General features: G+C 40.1%; 1 long non-coding RNA gene across 1 annotated transcript in view; it reads left to right on the top strand.

The window, feature by feature from the left end:
* The first annotated feature begins 1,903 nt into the window (after positions 1-1,903).
* The window catches only part of LOC139166935 (uncharacterized), a 123,757-nt gene continuing 100,957 nt past the window's right edge, over positions 1,904-24,703 (top strand). Inside the window, exon 1 of the long non-coding RNA XR_011559055.1 lies at positions 1,904-1,963. This is a non-coding gene — a long non-coding RNA (uncharacterized lncRNA). The remainder of the gene's footprint in view (positions 1,964-24,703) is intronic.

The raw sequence follows: 24,703 nt of genomic DNA on the forward strand, positions 1-24,703 counted from the left end.
AACCCTTCGTTCTGTTCCCCTTCCCCCCAATCCCTTTCCTTGTTTTTAATTATATTTGTAAATAAATAAAGTATATTTTCAAAAAAAATAAAAAATAAAATGTCTGATTTTCATCCAACCATGCTCTGCCAATAAAATTGAACTGATTGGTATCTAAAACAACTTATAGCAATTTAACGTTCACTTTCTCACTCACAGTCTTTCTTTTGATCTTGCCAGGTGGTTGGAAAGTACCAGCATCATCTACATAATATAATAATCCCTTTGGCCCAAATTCTATCAATGTCCTTCGGGATATTACACACAATTTCTGCTGAAGATCATGAGGTTGGATATGCAGTTCAGAACATAGCCCAAGGAGATAAACAGCATGGCTTCTGTGTTAGCACTTTGTAGCATAACAAAGATCAAAGCTAGACGTTTACTCTTTGCAATGTGTGTGTGTGTGTGTATCTTTGGGTATTTATAAGTATATATAAAATCTTCTTTTTAATATCCAAGACCAGACTTTGGATAAACACTATTACAGCTTCTGTTTTGAAGTGGAAAAAACCGTGGGAAACGCACAGGAATGATTACAAGCACATAAGAAAAGGGAGTCTTAACTATGACATATTGCTCAATGAGACCCTAATGTACAATATGCAAACTGCTTGGAAATCATGCAAAGATGAAAAGCATGATAAAAATGTAATAAGCTAACCACTCTATGTAATTAATAACATCAGCTATGCATCAAGAGCTGCACATTCCCTACATGGACTATTAAATGCCAACTCCAAAGCAAGAATTACTTGATGCATTTAAATCCTATGAAACAATTACTGTAATCATTTTTGATGCATACGCTTTGTGAAAAGCATCTGTTTTAATCTCTTGACATTCTCTTGCCTGGATTTGTTGTCATAGACATCAAGGCATTCTCCCTGGTATATAAGGCCTTTGACATAAAAGTCGTTTTCTTAATTATGAGATAGGAATGGTGGAGGGCAAATGATAGCTCCTGTAGAGAAAAAAAAATGATGCAGCCTGGTTGGAATTCTCATATTAGATGACTAGGGATCAGTTTAGCAGAACGTGGATTCAGCTATCTGAAGTCAGCTAAAGAGAAGGCCTAAGGGCATTCTAGTTGGGGAGGCAAGCAAAGAGAGAGGAATAAAGAAAAGGAATCTCTATTTGCTATCATTACTCATAATATTGCTGGTAGCCAACAGATGAAAGGTACAAATAATTCTGGAACAATATCCCCAGTGATCTGTACCTACAAAGAATCAGACTGTCATGTCATCCTAGAACAGTGACAGCAAACCTATGGCACAGGTGCCACAGGTGCAGTGAACGGCTATCAAAATTATTACTACCACACTGTGGGCATGGCTTATGCAGGTTGCCCTGCATTTTCTTTCTACATCTTTCAGTGCAATTTGGGTGCTTTGGGGTGGAACTCCATTTTTGGTACCCCACTGCATCCCCCCCCCCCCGGTCTGGGCAGCAGCCCACCCCTGCACAGGTGTCACATGGAAACATATGTGAAGACACAGGAGGCATTGCTCTATGTCAGCTACAGTGCGCAGGCCTATGCTGGCCAGCTGATTTCCAGCCTTCATTTCCGCTCTCCCCAGACTTGAGGGCCAACCGGAAGTTTGAACATAAAAGGAAGTGGAGCTGTCTTACTACTTACCTTCAGATAATTGCAACCTGGCTTCGCACACTTTGGCCCATTTCTTCTGCAGCCAGCAAAACGTTCCTGAAGGCCTCTGCAACCAATAAGGGAGCTCTAGATCGATTCTGAGCTCTGTTATCAGCTACAGAGGCCTTCAGGAAAGGCCTTTAGGAAAGGCCTCTGCTGATAACGGAGCTCTGGATTGATCTGGAGCTCTATTATCAACTACACAGGCCTTCAGGAAAGCTTTGCCAGCTGCAGAAGAAATGGTGTGTGAGGCCTGGTTGCAACTATCTAAAAGTGAGTAGTAGGGCAGCTCCAATTCCCTTTTGTTTCTGAACTTCCAGTTGACCCATTGGGTCATTTTTCAGAATACCTAAGGCTTCAGGAGGCTTTCCTGAACCCTGAGGAGAGCAAAAAACAGCCCAACCAGAAGTCCTGAGGATTGAGGGAGGCCTGTGTCCATGCATGGAGAGAGGGGTTGTGCACATGCCTGAGAGGAGGACATTGCATTATGGATGTGGGAATGTGCACACTATCATGCACACATGTATCCTTTTGGCATCGAGCCCAGAAAAATTTGCCATCACTGTCCTAGAATGTTAATCGAACAATGCATATGCCAAAACAACATCTCTGAAACTTGTGATTATCCTTTCCTGCCAAATAGTATTTTCAACCAACATGGGGATTTGTTAAAATATCAGTCCAGAAAGAGGAAGGGTGGGGAGATTCAAGACTGGTAGAATTTTATTTTATTGTTTTTTTAAAAATAGTCCAAATAAGAAAATTCTTTCTGAAAATTTCACACTTTCCAAATGGTGGCAAATCTTTTTCAGATCAGGTGCAAAAAAGGTGCATGAATGTGCAATGCCAATTGTATGTGCATGCCCACACCCATAATACAATGCCTTCCTCCCATTTGCATGCATACAACCCCCATGTTCCCCCGTGCATGTGCACAACTAATCCTACCGGTGTGGTTGATGCCATTGCGCTGGTAGCTAAAATTGAGCTGGTGTGTGCACATATGTGTCAAAGCAAATTTTTACTTCTGTGCATGCGCAGGAAGCAAAATCTCATGAGATGATATGTGTGAGAGAGATTTTGGTGACCAAAATATCATGCACGCACATGTCCTCTTGTAAGATTTTGCAAAATCTCACATGGACGTGCATGCGCATATGTCAGGGATGCAGAACTGCAGCGCACCAGGAGCGGAGGGAGCGGCACTCCCCACCTGTGCACAATACCCCATATTCCCCCCCCCCCCACATGCATATGCACAGACCTCACTGAAGCCTCTGAACTTCCGGTAGTCCTGTTGGGCCATTTTTTGCCATTTCCAGGGTTCTGTAAAGTCTCTGGAACTTGGGGAAGGCGAAAGCAGCCAAATGGGCTTTCCTGAACCCTGGGGAGAGCAAAAACGGCTGAAAAGAAGGGTGAAACTCAGCTGGTCAGCGTGCATATGCATACTGAAGCTGATATAGGACAAGGCCTCATGTGCCCTCTACAGTATGTGCAACTTGTGACTAGTGTTGGGCGAACCGAACTTGCAAAGTTCGGGTTCGTGCCGAACTTTGCAGTGTTCAGCATGCTGAACCTGAACTTTTTTACAAGTTCGGGTTCGGCGTTCAGTGTTCGCTCGAACACCGCGAAGTGCTGCCGCCTGGGAGGAGAGTGGGGAATCCCACAATGGGATTCCAGGGGTGGGGCTTTGACGTCACAGAGACTCCTTCCTGGCCAGCCGAAACAGGAAGGAAGGAGTCTCCATGACATCAAAGCCCCACCCCCGGAATCCCATCATGGGATTCCCCACCTCCTTTTGCTTGCAGCGCCACTGCGGCATCCTTTTCCGTAAAAATAAAAGGAAGCTTGTTTATTTTTACAGAAAAGGATGCCGCAGCGGTGCTGGTGCTGTTCGGGTTCGGGTTCGGTGATCTCACCCGAACTTCAGGGCAAAGTTCATGTAAATTCGCCAAACCCGAACTTTGTTGGGTTCGCCCAACACTACTTGTGACATGTGTGGCATAGGTTCACCATCACTGCCTTATTTTAATCATCCTTCAAGGGAATACAAATATTCTGCAATAGAAAACTGTTATGCTTTTAACTATTAAAAGAAAATACTAACTACTCCTGATGATGCAGAGACTTGATTCTTTTCATAACGGTTTTTAGATAACCATGTATGGCCTCAGTAGAGAGCAAGTTAGCCTGTGATTGATGCGTAATGTAATATTTCTGCCATGAAGCAATCCATTGCTTGAGATTTGCCATGAAGGAATTTTATGTAATTGAGGTTACTAAGGATGTGAATACAGTAAAATGATATGAACCAGCTGGATAGTAAACCCAGCAGATTTTGGCTTGAGGGAGCAAGGTGAAAGAGTTAAAAGGACCGGATTAGAAAACTAAGCAAGTTAAGACAAGTGAGAAAAGGGATGAAGAAGTGACGGTAGGTTTTTGGATTTCAAAACAAAAATAGTCCAGGAGTCTCTGACTGTCTCTGTAAATTGGATGAAATAATAATTTACTCTATCATTCTTTTACATATACATTCTTTTACATCTACCTAAGAACACCTCTACTTAAGAACTTTTCTAGATAAGAACTGGGTGTTCAATATTTTTTTGCCTCTTCTTAAGAACCATTTTATACTTAAGAATCCAAGCCCGGAAAAATTTCCCAGGGAACTCCAGATCGTGCAGAATGCGTCCGTGAGAGCTATCACGGGGCTCCCTAGATTCGTCCATGTCTCCTCAACACTCCGCGGCCTGCATTGGTTGCCGATTAGTTTCTGGTCACAATTTAAATGTTGGTAATGACCTATAAAGTCCTACATGGCATTGGACCAGAATACCTTCAGAACCGTCTTCTGCCACACGAATCCCAGCGACCGATTAGGTCCCACAGAGTTGGCCTTCTCCATAAACAATGTCATCTGGCGAGCCCCAGGGGAAGAGCCTTCTCTATGGTGGCCCCGGCCCACTGGAATCAACTCCCCCAGAGATCAGAACCACTCCCACCCTCCTTGACTTTTGTAAGTTACTGAAGACCCACCTATGTTGTCAGTCATGGGGAAATTGAGCCCCTGGGTTTATATTATTTATGTATGGTATGTGTTGAATGGTTTTAATAATGGGTTTTTAGATGTTCTTTAAATGTATTAGATTTGTTTACATTGTTGTCATTGTTGTGAGCCGCTCCAAGTCTCCAGAGAGGGGCAGCATACAAATCTAAAAAATTAAATTAAATTAAATTTGAGAGCGGCCCGGAGGCCCGGACAGTTTCCTAGCATTCCCCCTTTAATCTCAGCCATCTAGGGCTTTTCTGGGCTGCCAGAGGAGCCTTTCGGTGGCACTTAAGGAGACTTTGGCAGCCCAGAGTGTTTTCCTTTCTCTTGGCGCTTGGAGAGGGAATTAAACCACTTCTCTGTAGTGACTCCCTTGCGCTGCCTCCCATATACCCAGCATGAGGTTGCCTCCGGGAGCATCTGGGCACAAAAAGGCAAAAGGGGGCGCTTCACCCTGGCTGGATCAACTCAGCTTCAGCCAAACCAAGGAGTCATAACATTTCTGAGTGAAGGAAAGGTGCTGGCTACAAAGCGAGCGAGTGAGAGGAGAGAGGAGCCCTTCAGCATGGGAAGGAAGAGGAAGCAGGTAGCAGCAGCAGCAGCCTTTCAGTCAAAGGAGTGGGAGGTTCCCCCCTCTCTCCCGCCTGGGATTCTCTCTTTGGCGCAGTGTATGGGAGGCAGCCTCATGCTGGGTGTATGGGAGGCACGTGCTCCTCCTCACCGCCTTAGAGTCCCTCTTTTTTTTAACCCTTAAAGTTTGGGGGGGGGTTTGAGTCACCTCACCTCACCTTCTTCCTTCACCAGCGACTGTCCTCTTCCTCTTCTTCCTCCTCCTCCTCCCACCCAAATTCTAAGCTTTTATTTCTTTCCTAAGGGGTTTGGACACATTATTTGTTTTTACATTGATTCCTATGGGAAAACGTGCTTCTACTTGCAAAGTTTTCTATTTACACCCACTCTGTAGTCTCTCAATCATAGTATTGTATAAACTATCAAACATCATATATGATTTTCAGTGGAACTGAAATAGTTAAATTGTCTTTTATAATGTGCAATGGATAGTGCCTAGATTTGTTTAAAGAGAAAAGCAGAAACCTTCCATCAAGTAAAATAATAGTAATCTCACATGTCCATCCACTTGAAGAACTACAACAAAAACATAAAAATATATAAACTGAATGCCATTCCCCCTTTTCTGTGGGATATATGCCTCCTATGTCATAAATCCCCCCTCAAGATCGAAACCTCTTTGTTATGTATGTGACACATGCAATACCCAGTGGTGGGCTACAAGCCGGAACGTTAAATTGCGGTCGCCGCCGTGGCTCGTAAGTTCTTGCGGGACCAGAATGATTTTGCTGCTGCACCTGTGAAAGAAGCAAAATTACGCACGGAGCTGCAGGTGTACCCGTGTTTCAGCATGCGCAGAAGCCATAAAACCTTGCAGAAACATGGGTGCATCTGTGGTTCCGTGTGCGATTTTGATTCCTCCACAGGTGCAGCCGCAAAATCACGCTAGTCCCTCAAGAACTTACAAGCCGCAGCGGCGAGCACAATTAATGTTCCAGTTCATAGCCCATCACTGGCAATACCCATAAAACAACTATGGCCATCATGACATTTTCAGCTACATACTGCAACACACACACACACCAAATTTAAGGAAGATGTTGAGACAGGAGGATTCAGAGAGGAAGGTCTTCATCAGAATTAGCTTTGCATTTTTGCTGAGTTGAGATTATACCTAAGGGAAAGCAGAAAGGCCACTAGTCTTCCTGAGATTTTGTCTGTCTGTCTGTCTGTTTGTCTGTATGTCTGTCTGTCCGTCCGCCTGTCTGTCTGTCTGCCTAGCTGTCTAGCCATCTAGCTATCATGAACATGGGTAGTTTGATTAACTAGCTAGAAGTTAAACTGAGAAGTAATTTGCTTTTTATGTTCAGTGCATTTAGTGGAGCTTATCCTTTGGATACAGCAAATCCATTAGTAGCCTGTTTTGCAATTATTCTTTCTTCATTATCTGCAAGGGGACAAATGTTTCCATGTGAAATAAACAAATGACCTAGCCTTCTTCATCCCTCAATAATCTGCCTACTGTTTTTCTTTTCTCTCCCCTGCCTCACTTTAAAACTGGAGTAGTGTAAAAAAAAAAATATTAAAAAAATCTTGTAAAAATGCTTTCATTGCTTTGTTTCCTATCTTTTGGCCCAGACAACGAACCTTTTTTTCTGCACTCAGCAATACAATAAAATTTCAAAACAAATATTAAAGCCACCTAAGGAACAGTGCAAGAATAATCAATTATGCAAGTTTTCATTTCTTAGATCCGCAGTTCCTACTACAACAGCGTCTCTGAATTATGTAGTATTTCTGAAATGAAAATGTACACTAGACCTGTTCATGCATTCCGCTAAATGCAAAGAGGACTTAAAACCAAATAAAGAAAAGGACCACACACAAAGCCCATTCTTTTCTTTGCTCGACCTCCATTCTTTCAACTGGAGATCTGAAGGATAGGGATGTTCTCTTTTGCTTTAAACTCATGTATAGCTCCCTGTTTCAGAGAAATCCTTTAAGAAAGATTTTCAGTTCACATTGCATCCATACAACCTCTCCTCCAAAGCCTCTAACAGCTGAATAAGTGGAAGCTAAAGGGAGAAAGAAAGTAGAAATGATAAATACACTGATTTTGAATGCAGTGTGAGCCCTCCAGATGTTCATCTACTGTTAGAATATTAACATACATTCTAACTGACCCAATTTTCTACTTCAAATAATCCTAATTCCCTGTTTGTAGTTTGCTTCCAGGGGTGTCATATTTAATATTAGAATGAATTGTTAGCATTGCCATTCTTTGAATTTCCTTTCCAGAGCCTTTTATCAATGGAATTTCACAGTGAGGAAGTGAATGGATCATCCTTCATCAATTCATGCAGTTGTTCACAGTAGCACCATAAATCTTGAGAATTTATAGTCAAGGAAAATGACCGCGGTCAGTATAACTGAAATAACATAACTTCCTACTTTCAATATTGATGCAAGAATAGACAACCGAGGAATAACTATAGTTCATAAAATCATAAACCAAAAAGTCCTTCCTGTTAGTGACTACTTCACCTTCAACCACAACAACACACAAGCACATAATAGATTTAAACTAGATGTCAACTGCTCTAAATTAGACTGCAAAAAATACGACTTCAGCAATAGAGTAATCAACGCTTGGAATGCACTGCCTGACTCTGTGATTTCTACTCCTAACCCCAACCCTTTAACCTTAGATTATCTACAATTGACCTCTTCCCCTTTCTAAGAGGTCTGTAAGTGGCGTGCATAAGCACACCATTGTGCCTACCATCCCTGTTCTATTGTAGCCGCCCCAAGTCTACGGAGAGGGGCGGCATACAAATCTAATTAATAATAATAATAATAATAATAATAATAATAATAATAATAATAATCATCATCATCATCATCTTAGCATTACTTTGTATCATTACTTTTCTAATGTTATGTTTATACAAATTACCATTCTATTATTGTTTGACAAATATATATTAAATAATTAAATAAACAAATAAATAAACAAACAAACAAACAAACAATAAAATACATAAAGTGTGAGTCACAAGGTGAAAACCATTACTTTTTAAATGTACTGTATTGGAATTTCAACTTCCCCAATTAGTGGTCTTCTAATTGCAATTTCAGGAAGGCTGGTCTAATATTTCTTCAATGTACAATATTACTGTTCATGTGCCCATACATGTATGTAGATTTTCTAGCAATAATTCTTATAGGTTACCTTATTTATATACAGAAAATAGATAGAGGCGGGATGGGCTGCTGGGGATTCACAGGGGTTCAGCAGGGCCTCTAGTTATGATTCTGTGCAATTCAGAGAACCCCCACATTCCACTCCTGACTGGTCCCACCCACCTGCCCCACCCCTCCCAGGAGTCCCCATATGGCCCGTTTGGGATGCAGATAAGTGCAGGGTGCGTGCAGAAACTTGAAGGCAAAAAATGGGCCTATTAGAAGTTCAGGGAGGCTGAAAACTGGTCCGTTTCTGGCCTCCAGAGGGTCTCTGGAGTCTGGGAAAGCCGTTTTTGCCCTCTTGGAGGCTCAAGGAATACCTCGGGAGCCCAAGGAGGGCAAAAATATTGACTAGGCCATGTGCATCACCCACACAGCAACCAGGCAGAGAACCATTTGCTGAAATTTTTGAAGCCCACCCCTGGATAGAGGGTAGGCAACATATCCTCTAATATGAAATAGGCTTTTCATGCTACCTTTCAGGTTGAGTCTTCAACAGTGTTATTAGCAATAGCAATAGGACTTAGACTTATATACTGCTTCACAGTGTTTTACAGCCCTCTCTAAGCAGTTTACAGAGTCAGCATATCACACACACACACACACACACACACACACCAACAATCTTGGTCCTCATTTTACCCACCTCATAAGGATGGAAGGCTGAGTCAACCTTGAGCCTGGTGAGATTTGAACTGGTGAACTACAGCCAGAAGTCAGCAGAAGCCGCTTTCGGTACTGCACTCTAACTACTTCGCCACCAAGGCTCTTAGCTACTAAAAGTTTCTTCATTGGTAAATTGGAAAACTCAGCAGGAAATTTGTTAGAGCAAGTTCCTACTATTGCTAGTATTCCTATATATATTCATCCTTGCCTAGAAGTAAGTACATCTCTATAAATGAACTGGAAGCCCTACATTTTTGGAAATAGATATAATTGAAGAATACAGAGGAGGAAGTAAATGTCCAATCTGAGATTAGAAAAAAAAATTCAGGAAAACATAGTTATCTTCCCACTTTTGATTTACAAGAACCTGTTGATAAGACCTTTTGTTTTTCATGAGCATATTATTTATTTATTTATTTATTTATTTATTTATTTATTTATTTATTTATTTATTTATTTATTTATTTAATTTATTTGCTTGCTTGCTTGCTTGCTTGCTTGCTTGCTTGCTTGCTTGCTTGCTTGCTTGCTTGCTTGCTTGCTTGCTTGCTTACTTACTTACTTACTTATTAGATTTGTATGCTGCCCCTCTCCGTAGACTCGGGGCGGCTCACAACAACAATAAAACAATTCAAGACAAATCTAATAATTTAAAAACATTAAAAAAAACGTTATTAAAGCAGACATACACACAAACATACCATACATGAATTGTATAGGCCCGGGGGAGATGTCTCAATTCCCCCATGCCTGATGGCAGAGGTGGGTTTTAAGGAGTTTACGAAAAGCAAGGAGGGTGGGGGCAGTTCTAATCTCAGGGGGGAGGTGGTGCCAGAGGGTCGGGGCTGCCACAGAGAAGGCTCTTCCCCTGGGACCCGCCAAACGACATTGTTTTAAGGACATCGCAGAACAGAACCTTTAGTAAACTCGAAATACCCATTTTAAGGCAGTAAAGCAGTACAAAATGATAAGCAGCATGGTCTTGGAATATCCCACTGAGATGAATTGTGAATATAAATATCACAGGGCAAATGTTTATGGCTGAAAATTCAGATGAAATCCAAATGAAGAAACGGAACTAGATTACTTTTTGATATTAGAATAAAAGTCTCTGAAGCATCTTTTCCTAAAAGCAGACTAGTAAAAAAAACATCGATTGGATGTTCATCTTTCTGTGTGCCACCCAGTATAGCTGTGATCTGAGAATTTTAATTTCAAATACCAATGTTTTCCATTCAAATGGTCTGGTGAAAAAGTTAAAAACCCACTTGAGTTATGTGTCATTACCATTTTCTTTCCCTGCATAGCAAATATCTCTGTTATCAGCCCTGTGAGCAATGGAGTTCTCTTCCAGAGTTCATTGTGCCTTGAGAATCAGGCAGGGGAAGGAATTTGATCCATTTATAATTGCAAAGTGTTGATCGACATTTCACAGCCTGACTTACATAAGAGACCTTCCCCCCCCCCCCCCCAGTTAAGTGTAAAGATTTTACTAATGAAAAAAAGTTTCGCCTGGAGTCAAAGCAGTGCCATTACCTTGTCATTTCTGAACTTGCTGAAACAGAATAGTGGAATTCAGCTCTAATGTATCAGCTATGCAAGGATGAAGTGCCTGCAGGTTTTCGTCAAAATTGCAAACCTGGCGGACACGTGGTGTGCAGTGTCTCAGGGTGTAGTGCCACACTACATTTATCCAATGAAACTTACTTCTCAGCAGTTGTAAGGTGCCACATCAATGCAAGTAGTTTGCGTTTTGTTCTGTCGGGCTCTCTGGTAGAATCCTCCCAAAAATTCACAGGTACAAATTTCAGACAAACACACGTTTGAAAATCCAAAACAATGTTCCTTATAATGAAAATTCTCTTAAACCAAGCCCTCTTTTGGTATAGCCAAGAGCACTCGTCTCCAAACAAACTGGTAATTTGTACAAGTCCCTTATCAGTTCTGTGATACTTAGCTTGCAGCTGTGAGGCAATTCACAGTCCTTCTTCTTTCACAAAGTGAAACACACTTTGCTCTGGTTTAGTTTCAAAGCAGGGAAAAATCAGTACACAAAAGGTCAAAGTCAGTAAAGCAGTCATGAAACACAACGATCAGATAATCCTCCACAATGGCCAAACCCCCAGGCTGCTATTTATGGCAGCCTCACTAATTACCACAGCCCCACCCAACCACAGGTGGCCTCATTTTCTTTGATAATAATCTCTCAGTTGTTGTTGCCTATGCATCGCTCTCCGCATGCGTGGCTGTATCATTAACTCTTGTTCTGAATCCAAGGAGGAGCTAGATAATTGATCTCCTTCTGAGCTGTCTGCCACACTCTCCTCCTCCCTGTCACTCATGTCTTCTTGGTCAGAGGAGCCTTCATCAGCAGATTCCACCGGGGGCAAAACAGGCCTGCAGCATGTGGATTTCTCCCCCACATCCACAGTCCTTGGGGCAGGAGCAGGGCCAGAGTTAACCACAACACATTTAGTCTCCAAAATTGGAACCAGCCACTTCAGTATTGGGTTCCTTACTGGTGTGCGCTGCACTTTGCACTGATGGTAAAACGGTGATGTGCATACAGCGCTGGATGACCGGTGGGTGGGCACACGTGTTCTAGCGAGATTTTGCTTCTTTGCAAACTCTTGTGAGAGGACACATGAGAGAGAGAGATTTTAGTGATTTTTCAGCAAAATCTCTCTCTCTCTCTCTCTCACGTGTCCTCTCCCAAGATTTTGCTTCCGGCACATGCGAAGAATCAAAATCTCGCTGGGACATGTGCGCCCATCTGCTGCTATATACACAAACACATATACATCCTGTACATATGCATGTGTATCCATATACAACTGTAAGAACAGTTACTTCCAGAATTCTGCAGGTATAGTTCTATCCAGCAGAGATATATTTATTTAATGCTACACTGAGCAGATGAAAAATACACAATGCCAGCTTCTGGGAGGAAATCATGTATAAATGGAGAATGCTTTAAAGAAACTTATTTCCATACATTGGAAAACAAGCTGTTTTTTAAGTTAGGATGAGTACATTAGCTTCACTCTTTTGCCTATGCATATAAACAGTTCCTGGCATCATCTTGTATATTTTTAGTCAGTGGAAGAATTTGTGTAGGATAAAAGTAGGAAAAACAAAAGAATCTTCTGTGTCTTAAAAAGAAATTGCAAACATAAGGAGGAATATTTTAACCATCAGTAGCTTCAATGAAGGATTAAACATCTCATAACTTTACAGGACTGACACAATTTATAATGACATAACGTCTGTCCACAAATGTCAATCTTTTCCAGCTAGATATTGTTTAGCCAAGCATGTCCACACAAGCTTTGTAAGCCCAGCAGATTTTGCAAAGCAGTGGATATCTACACTTTACTCCTCTCTTATGGTTGCTTCACTTCCTATTCCTTTAATCTATATATCATTTGACAGTCATTGAAGGGGATGAATAGCTGCAGTCTTAGCAGAAAGTGTACAGTAATGATTGTGGTGGACGCGGAGTAAGCACATGGACACATAACTGGGATTTATGAGTCACATTTATTAATTTAATTCAGGACCTGCAGAGGTAAAACGAAAGAGGGCGGACCTACCATTCATAACATTTATGAGCAACTATAGCAGGGGTAGGGAACGTTGGCTCTTCTATGACTTGTGGACTTCAACTCCCAGAATTCCTGAGCCAATCATGCTAGCTCAGGAATTCTGGGAGTTGAAGTCCACAAGTCACAGAAGAGCCAACGTTCCCTACCCCTGATATAGGGTGAAACCCCCTGCTGAGCAAGGGAGGGGCTCCTTGGCTTTGAACTTAAGCTTGACACCCCCCTTGCTCCCTGCCACGCTCATGCATGTGGGGAGGCTCATCCACCCAAGTTGTCATCTCTGGGCATGCGGTGGGTGAGTCCCATATCCGGGCCGGCCCAGCCTTGTAATCATAGCGGGAAGCGGTCCATCACCTTCCAAAAGGTGCCGAAAGGAGATCACACAGTTGCTGTTACTTCCAATTTTCCACCCCTTACCACCTCCCCATGACCAAAGAGATATGAGCTCTAGTAAAACTTCCAAATTCGGCCAAATTGACCTAACCTTATAGAATAAGATATCGGACACCCACTAACCGACCCCTCCCCAGCTACCAATGTGGAGTAGGTGAAAAAATGATTGAAATCTAATAGTTTCCACTTCCAAAGGGAAAAGGGCAGTTATTGGGCTAATTTTGTCCAGTTTTTCATCTATTCTTTTATATGTTAATCTGAGGAACTGCAATTTTGCTAAGCAAGAACAAACTTACATTTCACACAAGCTCCTAGCAATAATCAGTAACAATCATAATAATCTCCCTCAGCCTCCAATAACATTTTGCCCCCATTTTTTTTTAAAAAAAGAGAATTGATGGGTGTTGTGAAATCCAAACTATTTTCTTCTGTTATACTAATGTCGAAAATAATCACCATTTCTCTTTTGTAAAGGATTTGTCATTATCATAATGGAGTAATATAACATGATAATGTATCTTCCCTTGAATTTGGGAAGACTATTGAAGATCAATGTTTTACAAATGTCATAGCTAAAGGAGCGACATCACAAAAAAATAATGCTATAATGCAGTCTAAACAAGACAGCAATGATATATGTGCCATTGCTCTAGCAAATGTTATAGATTGTCATTTTTTTTGCTATTTTCACTTTCACAGTTAAATTTACTGAATCTGGATTTAACCCTGCTTCAATTCACTGAAATAATCTGATTTAATCTTGCTGTGACAATCTGAAGTTAGTTAATTTCAGTAGTCTTAAATGTGGATCTGAATCACAGCAGTATATCGGGCAGTATATATAGCAGTATGTAAATACGGGGGTCCCCAACCCCCAGTCTGTCGACTGGTGCTGGTCTGCAGCCTGTCAGACCTGATCCGGGCTGTTGCAGTTAGCTCTCGCCCAGTTCCTGCCCCAAGGACTGTGGATGTGGGGGAGACATCCACATGCTGCAGGCCTGTTTTGCCCCCGGTGGAATCTGCTGATGAAGGCTCCTCTGACCAAGAAGACATGAGTGACAGGGAGGAGGAGAGTGTGGCAGACAGCTCAGAAGGAGATCAATTATCTATCTCCTCCTTGGATTCAGAACAAGAGTTAATGATACAGCCACGCATGCGGAGAGCGATGCATAGGCAACAACAACTGAGAGATTATTATCAAAGAAAATGAGGCCACCTGTGGTTGGGTGGGGCTGTGGTAATTAGTGAGGCTGCTATAAATAGCAGCCTGTGGGTTTGGCCATTGTGGAGGATTATCTGATCATTGTGTTTCGCGACTGCTTTACTGACTTTGACCTTTTGTGTGCTGATTTTTCCCCGCTTGGAAACTAAACCAGAGCAAAGTGTGTTTCACTTTGTGAAAGAAGGACTGTGAATTGCCTTACATCTGCAAGCTAAGTATCACAGAACTGATAAGGGACTTGTACAAATTACCAGTTTGTTCTCTTTGCTATACCAAAAGAGGGCTTATTTTAAGTGAATTTTCATTATAAAGTACATTGTTTTGAATTTTCAAACGTGTGTGTGTTTGAAATTTGTACCTGTGAATTTTTGGGAGGATTCTACCAGAGAGCCCGACAGACATGGGCAAGTGAGAAAAGCCCCATTTGCACATGTCCAGGATTTAAGCAGCATACACATACACACCAAAACTACCCTTCACAGAACCACTCCCTAGCACCCAAAAGTTTGGGACGTACTGTATTAACAAACAGATAGTAAATCCTCAATGAAAAGAACGGCTTCTTCCAGTTCTGCTTCTGGATTAATTTCTCCAGAAATTAATCTAGAAACAGCATTTTATAATCATATTAGAGCAATAACTTGGACCTTTCTGATCTGAAATTATAGTGAACTAAAGAGAAAGAAAAATGTTATTTGGAGACATTTTGACCAACATTTTTACTTCTTCCAAATGTCTACTAGAAAAGTATAAATATTTCATTTCATTTTTATACCTCGAGGAGCCCGGATTCATTCATGCAGAAGTATACAAGCTGGTGACTCCAGGGGTTTTAGATTGCAACTCATTATATATTTTTTCCATTGGTGCTACCTGGGACTGATGGAAGTTAGGTCAAAAACATTGGGAAGGCATCAATAGCCTATGGCCACAGCGGCACTGGTGCATACATAATTCAGAGATCACACTGATGTCCACAGGACTGCTCTTGTAGTACCGTAGTTATTTTATGACTTAGCTGGACTGTTTAACTATTTGTCTAATTTATGGTATTTCTTTATACATTGCTTCATGGGAATTTGATCAAAGTTGAGATAAAAACTAAGAATGTATAAAACAATGCAGTTAAATACCGCTTTTGACACATTAGATTTATGATTAGTATTTAATGTAATCAGCATTATCAGTTCTATTGTACTTATTCTATTATACACTTACTGTGTTTTACTAGCCAGCTAGCAGTCAAATTGTACATCATAATCTATTCAGATTACATAGAAGCAACAGATCGAGGGATCAATCTGAGCTAAGTAAAACAATAAAAAAGGTTTGCTTTGGGAATCTGACTAACTTCTCTTTATGACCTAAGGGCACATGTAGTAATAGGGTTTTGTTTTGGTTTTTAGCCTGTAGCACCACACACCGCTATAGAGCCTGCCAAAATCAGTTAAATCCGATTACCTCTAACAAAACAACAGACATGAAATGTTCGTAAAAGCTATAGAGCTTTTGCATACATATTTATTTATATTTTTACAGTCTATCTATTGATCTATCTGTTTTGTTGACATCAATCAATCACCATAGTGAATTGTGTATTTGGAGAAGAACTACAATTTTGCTTAGAATAAATAATATTCAGATACAATATTCATGTGTATGGAATACTGGTTGGTCAGGGAGAAAGACAAATTATAACAGCTAATACTAGAAGAAATTAGATGGGTGAAAACAAATGTAATAATGAGGCACTCCAATGAAAATCTCTCCATCTATTATGTGTCTTTTCTTAAGACAGAAAAAAAGATAATGCATGGTCAAGTAGCTCCAAAAACGTGGATTGCCTTCTATACTAAGGAGGAGTAGAAGGAGTCACACACTGTCTAAATTGTAGTTCCGTATTGCTTGTCCATATATAATTAGATCACAATGCAAATTCTAAAAAAAAAAAGAAAAGTACAAAAAGAACCAAGATTCATATGATTTGCTAAATTATATATTTTTATATCTTTTCTCTTTTAATTTTCCTCTATTAATTTAAATGGTGGGGTGGATATGTATTACACTAGGGTATTTGCAAGCGGCTATGTATCCAATTAGTTTCATTAATTCAGCTCCCCGGAGTTTATTCTGACTATCTACAATGTTTAAATCCTGCACATAGAAACATATTTCAGCCATGAAAGTAATGGTCCATAGAAGCCTTCATTATGATACCTTTTACTTATTGTAATTAATCTATTTCCACAGCAAATATTTTACTGCTTCCAAATACATGACTTTAAAAGAAGCATATCTAATTAAATTATCCTTTTCTTTTGTGTGCTTCAAAACATTCTCTATTATATCACTTAACATCAGTAGAAGATTTCTCTTTCTCACCAAAGAACTCCTAAATTGATTTTATTATTTCCTAGAGCATGCCATGTTATTTAGAATATGGTAGAACAGGGGTATCAAGCTGGATTTCTTGGATGCAGGATCAGTATTGTAGTTGTCAGGTGCATCTTATATCTGAATGTAGCTTTTTTTTTAACCTCCCCCGTCCTAACTAGGTGCTAATAATCTTCCCAGCTCTTACCTTGCAGGTTCTCTCATTGTTATTCTCTGCAAAGAATGATTTCCAAGCCCTAAGTCTTTGCACGGTTTTTTTCATTGCTCTAACTTTCTCCGAATAAGCTTCTTTCCAGCCCTAGCCAGGTGCTAACAATGTTCCCAGTTCTTACTGGTTTGCAAGCTCTTTCATTGTTACTCGCTCCAAATAAAGTTGTTTTGAAGCCCTAACTAGGGGATAAAACAATGTGCTGAAACTGAGCAGATTAAAGACGCTAGCCAGATGAATACCTGGTAGGCAGATTCTTTTCCCTATTTCTCTCCCCCAAAATTAAGGTTGGTCTTATATACAGTTTGAAAAATATGATATAAAGAAATGCTTTCCCCTTCATCTAGACAAGTACAAACAATCTCGGTAACGCATCATCTTCCCTGACATTTCAACAAAAGATCTCTTCTTCCTATATATCATCTCTTTATATAAACAAATTTTGTCACTCAGTGCTAATCAGCAAATTTCCTTTAAGAGTTATCAGAAATAACAACATGTATATCACTTTGTATTTATTCTGCTTATTTTAAGTCTTTAATCCCTCCAAACAGTTTCCCCCATGTGGATTTTGTATCATTTTCTCTTTGTCTCCTCTCAGAAGCTCCTTTACAAGTATAACAGGTGTCTTTTATAAATGCAAAATTAGAAAGCTATACAATTCAGTCTTCTCATTTATTGTTTCTATATCCCGTTTTAATTAATCAGCCAATTTCATTTGTAAATCCAGTGCAACGTTTTTTTTCAAATCATTCTTAACATTAACGTTAACTTTAAAAAGCCCAAACTTTTAATATTTTCAGACCCAAATTCAAATCAGCCTCTGTTTTATCAATAAAAACTGCTCATTTTCCATAATTTATTTTGATTGCATTTTAATATTAGCAGACAAACTTAAAAGCGTAATTTCCGACTACATTTTTTCAAATTTCCTTGAATGCTTCCATAGTCGAATAATATTGCTCCGTTCTGTATTAGTGGATATCTTCTTTAATTATAGCTTTAGTTCTTTCTTGTTCCCTCTGATCAGCCATCAAAATCCCATCTTATATTTTTTTTCCTAAGCAACAATGCTTTCCCATAGGAAGTTTTATTTTAGTTAGTGTCCGTCAGGGGTTGGCTACTCCCTGGATGGAGGGAACGCAGTGGGGTAGCGAAAATGGAGCTCCACCCCAGAGCATCCAATTTGCACTGAAAAAGGTTGAAAGAAAATACAGGGCGTCCTGCATAAGCCACACCCACAATGTGGTAGTAAAAGTTTTGGTATCTATCTATCTATCTATCTATCTATCTATCTATCTATCTATCTATCTATCTATCTATCTATCTATCTATCTTTCTTTCTATCTATCTATCTATCTATCTATCATCTTTCTTTCTTTCTTTCTTTCTATCTATCTATCTATCTATCTATCATCTATCTATCTATCTTTCTATCTATCTATCTATCTATCTATCTATCTATCTATCTTTTTATCTATCTATCTATCATCTATCTTTCTATCTATCTATCTATCTATCTATCTATCTATCTATCTATCTATCTATCTAAGTGAAAGAAAACTTTCAGTGTATGTATGTATGTGTGTAAAATCCTATTTCAAATTTCAACTTTCCAGAATCAATGTCCTAATCATACTTTTTGCTGTTTGTTCTATGCTTTTTAAAAATGTCCTTAAAACTTGTTTATTTAGACAAAGAAAGAAACTCAGTCAGTGTAAAAAATCTTGCTGTTCTTAATATTCAAAAATCCATTAACAATGAATTTTCTACAGTGGTTAAGAAAGGAGGTGTACAAATCTAGTATTCTTTTGAAAGCATTGAATTGTAGCTTATGCAAGATGACTCTCAGAATTTTAAAAGCATTGGAGAACTCTGTTTTGTAGTCTCCTCATGAGGAGCTGTTGTATGGAACTCTTGTGAGTGATCCTTGGTCCTCTTCTTCCTCCAGAGAAGCATTCCAAGGAGCCAATCAATTCGGTGGTTCCCCTTTGTGTCACAGACATCAAGATGCAGCCATCTTCAGTTTGCTACTGCTCCTTGGAAACCGCATCATTCAAAGCAAAATATATCAATATGCCGATGATACCCAGTTATACATCTCCCCCCCATGTCCAGTCAATGAAGCAGTGGAAGTGATGTGCCGGTGCCTGGAGGCTGTTGGGGCCTGGATGGGTGTCAACAAACTCAAACTCAACCCAGACAAGACGGAGTGGCTGTGGGTCCTGCCTCCCAAGGACAATTCCATCTGTCCGTCCATTACCCTGGGGGAAGAATCACTGACCCCCTCAGAGAGGGTTCACAACTTGGGCGTCCTCCTCGATCCACAGCTCACATTAGAGAAACACCTTTCAGCTGTGGCGAGGGGGGCATTTGCCCAGGTTTGCCTGGTGCACCAGTTGCAACCCTATTTGGACCGGGAGTCACTACTCACAGGCACTCATGCCCTCATCACCTCGAGGCTCGACTACTGTAACGCTCTCTACATGGGGCTACCTTTGAAAAGTGTTCGGAAACTTCAGATCGTGCAGAATGCAGCTGCGAGAGCAATCATGGGCTTTCCCAAATATGCCCATGTTACTCCAACACTCCGCAGTCTGCATTGGTTGCCGATCAGTTTCCGGTCACAATTCAAAGTGTTGGTTATGACCTATAAAGCCGTTCATGGCACCGGACCAGATTACCTCAGGGACCGCCTTCTGCTGCACGAATCCCAGCGACCAGTTAGGTCCCACAGAGTGGGTCTTCTCCAGGTCCCGTCAACCAAACAATGTCGCTTGGCGGGACCCAGAGGAAGAGCCTTCTCTGTGGCGGCCCCGACCCTCTGGAACCAACTCCTCCCAGAGATTAGAATTGCCCCCACCCTCCTTGCCTTTCGTAAACTGCTTAAAACCCACCTCTGCCACCAGGCATGGGGGAACTGAGATACACTTTCCCCCTAGGCCTTTACAATTTTATGCATGGTATGTTTGTTCGTATGTATGATTGGTTTTTATATAATGATTGGTTTTTAACTGTTTTTAGTATTGGATTTTGTTATATACTGTTTTACTGCTGTTGTTAGCCGCCCCGAGTCTGCGGAGAGGGGCGGCATACAAATCCAATAAATAAATAAAATAAATAAATGAAGGTGGGCACTTTCTAATAATAAGCAGTTTCAGTCCATCACTCTTAACCAGGAAAACCCTTTCACAATCTGTCATCATATTTCACACACAATCCAGAGGAGGGCCAACCCTGGTTCTAGAAATCTGGAAAATTAATCTTCTCAGACATGTCTCTTTCCTTCATTGTACCTGCTGCTGGGATATGTGGTGGAGCTTGGCCAAATGCCTAGCATGGAAAAATAAAGAGAGGCCTACTCGAAAATATGACATTTTAAAGGATCACTAGCCTTGATGCATAGCCATAGCAACACTTCAAAGTATACAAAAAATGTGCATGTGAATGTGCTAACAAAGGAATCCACGGGGGAATGGGTGCCTTTTTCTGGCCATAAAATATATGTAAGCCTACCTAAAGGCTTGTATACAGTCAGACAGCTAAACAAAGAATAGGAGGAAAGAAAGCAGGCTCCCTACAGCCGGATTATATTGGAGTTTCATGCAAAAGAAAGAGAGGACTCTGAGGGGGTGGCAGACAAGGGAGCAATAAGAGGAAACAAACCGGAGGAGGAGGAGGAGGAGGAGGAGGTCTTAACAGAAGAAAATGCTGAATAACTGAAAGTGGAGATAAAAGGTAAAGAGGAGACAGGGAATTCTACCTGTAGAAGTAAAAAGGAGGGGGAGAGAAGAAATAATTGTGTTGAAAACATGATTGATTGGAGGATTTGCCTAAAGTGATTAGGCCAAATACCCATCTGATGGGTATTTCCCAAGTTTTGGCACTCTTAAATCAATCCCATGAGCTTGTGCTAGAAATGCTAGTGATGAAATAAAACTACATTATTCAATTAATCAAATTTCATATCCTCTGGTTTGTGTGTGTGTGTGTGTAAAGGTAAGTGGGTTAGTGGCCACATGACATTCTCCCATTTCAGAATATGAGAGAAAGGTCTCACCACCACAACCTGGTAAGGAACCAAAACCACCAAATCAGGGAGTTTAGGAATTCAAAAGGAGGGGATTCTCAAGGGAAGTGTTGAGCTTCAAGTGAATTAATATTTATAACTCCGATAAGTAGCTTATTATTTTTTAAATGATACTGTCCGATAGTATTTTGCAATTGCAAATCTCAGTCTCATTCAAATCCAACAGTTGTTGCTCGTTATTCCTGCAGTTAATTATATGGCTGATGTGAAATTAATATTCTGCAGGCTAAAACATAGTGGTTTTTCTCTGCTACTTCAACTAAATCTCACTTAATAGGAATGGGATATTCAATCCAGATTTATAGCTGAAATGTTCAGTTTAATTGCTGGGCAGTGTTTCAACTGAACTCTCAGCTCTCCTACTGGGAAAATCATGGGAGAAAATAAATTACCCCATGAGCCTGTATATATCTCTTAGCCAGAGACACAGTGAGTTATATTACCTTCTCTAATTGATTTCAGAACTGTTTTATTTTGATTTTATATTTGATTTTACATGTTATAAGCATCATCCATTTTGACAATGAAAAATGCATTTCCTTCATTAATATCTGATTTCTTTTGGCTTAACAGACTGGAGCCCCCAGGGTATTATTCCAAATCATAGCCATCCACAGATTTTCATGCTGGTTTCTGCAGCCACTCAGCAATTTTTAATAATGCAAATTATGTCTGCCAAATTGTCTCCCATTTCCCAAAGGGATTGTTTGTCCCCTGCATGTCACTAATAACAATATAGATAAATAGCCTCTTATAAGAACAGAGGGCCAATTCCATTGTGATTGAAGAAAGCAAATGTTTTTGCCTTCCCAAACATTCAATACATGCTACTCAAGAACCAATTTAGGGACAGTAAAATGTGGTTTTAAAAGTTCTAGTTTTACATTTTAGGCTCCTACAGTTTCCTAATATCTTGCCACTGAAATGGCAATTTTTGGGTAGCATGACTATTGTGATTTATCTAAGAAGGAAGAGAATATGCCAATGAAAAGAAATTCCTTAGCATTAAATACAGGAGGGGGGCAGCAACTTTCTCTATTCCATGCCCAAAGTCAATTGGACTTTGAATTCAAATGAATCTGTTAATTAAAAAAGAGGTAAGGTTCTCTATTGTAATTTAAGCCAACAGTGAATTTAGTTGAAACAGATGATACATGTACAGTAGAATAATCAGGAAATGCACGGCCAGCGGCAATTACCGCTGGCCGAAAGTTGCACCCGGAGCCGGAAAAATGTGGCTTCTGCTTGGCGCAGCCGACTCCAGGCTCCAATTGGCGAGATCGTCGGATTTGGGCTGTGCACCAAGGTGCACAGACTTCTGGATGATGTGGGTGGTCCTGGGCATGCCCTATAGAAGGGGGGGTGACCAGGACCTCCTCTTTTTCGCCCTGGTCATCCCAAAGTGAACACCCACCTGCCCTCCTCTATCATACAGTGTGCCTAAATGGGGTCGCCTCGGTGCCAAATAAGAATTGTTTGCGGTCTCATCCATGGGTAGCAGATGTTTTTTTCCCTATTCCACACTGGTATTAAGGATGGACTGGTTAGGGAGTGCGGCGCTATTTTAGCCATATATTTGGTCAATTTGGCTTTCCTTCTGGTCACTGGGGTTGGCAGGTTAGGGTGGAAATGGGAAGTGGTAGCAACTGCGCGTTCTCCTTTTGGGCATCTTTTCAAAGATGATGGGCTGCCTCTCACCAGAAACTATAGGTTTGTGCAACCTCGGGGATTGGAGGGGTGATGCCCATGGGACTCACCTAATCCAATTTCCTGAAGGGGATTGGAGGGTGAGCTCCTCCCACATGCTTTAACGGCGTGGCTCAGATCCAGGTGAAGGTAGCTACCTTCACCTGGTTCAGTAAGGAGTTATGCCCTATAGTTGCCAAGGAATGTTTTTTACGTAATTTTCCACCCCATCAGTTTGAATAGCCTCTGCAGGTCCTTTTGCTTTCACTTGTTTATAACATTTAAAGTTACGTTATTTAAAGTTACGTTAATTTAAATAAAGTGACCCAATTTAAATTCCAGCTCTTGTCTCCGCGTTGTTATTCTGCTTCGGCGCAAATTGAAGAAATGAGTGATTGTCACCATTTCTCGTAGCATTAATTCCTGAGGGTTGCCCAATATTTATAACCATGACATCCTTCTGGCCAAAAATTAAACAAAATGTTCTATTATACTTTTAGAATACATAAGATTAAAAAATGATTGGCCCACAATGTAATTGATCTTCCCTCCTGATTATAAGACTTAACATACAGCACCTTTCATAGTTTGCTTTAGCTATCAATTTATTATTTAAATTAATTCCTTGTGGCACCATTTGAGGCACAAAAGACCAGTATGTTTAACAGTGTCAGTCTTGGTTATGAAAAATGATGTTTACTCAACTGTTATAATTACTCTGGATTATAAAATGATGCAGACCACATTCTGTTTCTCTCTCTCTCTCTCTCTCTCTCTCTCTCACTCATTCACTCTCAGTGTGTGTGTGTGTTTGTGTGTGTGTGTACATTTATCTTGAATTGTTTGCGGTAGTTCAACTCATAAACAAATCTATAATTAGAGATAGCCAAAAGTAATTATATTATAGGATTGTGGATCACGTAAGTTGAACAGGAAAGGTTGTATCAGATGTTGACATCTGGTTCCTTGCTGTTTTGACAAGCAACTGAACAGTTTTAAGTGAATCATTTTTAACAATGTTGTAGATTTGTTTGAGAAAACCAAAAAAACATGACTGATTTTTTTCAATGTAAGGAATAAGAACAAATTTGAAGTTTCATCCATGGGTTCACAACTACGTTTGCTATAAATCAGAAAATGCCCAGTTTGACTTTAGCCTCTTCTATGAACTCATTTGAACTTTTTTTAAAAAAATAATAACCTAAATAGGGTTGAGAGTCTAGAAAAAAATACAGAGAAGAGCAACAAAGATGATTTTGGGGCTGTAGGCTGCAGTTCACAGCCTAGCTCACCACTGATAACACCACTACTCTACAAAAAGACCTAGACTCAGTTTCTGACTTGTCCAACACATGGCAACTCCTGATCTCAACCAGCAAATGCTCTGTCCTACACATTGGCAAAAAGAATCAGAACTTCAAATACAAATAGTTATAGAGTTATTGTTATAATCAAATGTATTTGTTGCTGGTATGTACATTGAGAGTTTATGCACCAGAGACAAATTCCTTGTATGTCCAATCACACTTGGCCAATAAAGAATTCCAATTCCAATGTTCACCAAAATTCTATTTCAATTTCAATGTTATAGTGTTCAAAACAATATTTTTTTTCTGCTGTAAAACTTTCTAATAACTGTAAATATGAAAATCATCAATAGCCATATTCTCTGCCTTCAGTTCTTCTGTTGATTTTATTTTATATTATTCTTGACAAAATTCTAGTAACTTATGTGAAGTTAGCTATTTGTGTTTTCCTATTATTTCTCACCTGTAAATGCTTCTTTTGCTGAGAACCACAAAGGTGTTTTGGACCACTTTCTAGGTTTGTAACTATTCAATTTACAACTTTCACAAAGCAACAAAAAATGTCAACACATAATTTATTTTT

Source organism: Erythrolamprus reginae, chromosome 4, assembly GCF_031021105.1.
Source record: "Erythrolamprus reginae isolate rEryReg1 chromosome 4, rEryReg1.hap1, whole genome shotgun sequence".
Lineage (NCBI taxonomy): Eukaryota > Metazoa > Chordata > Lepidosauria > Squamata > Dipsadidae > Erythrolamprus > Erythrolamprus reginae.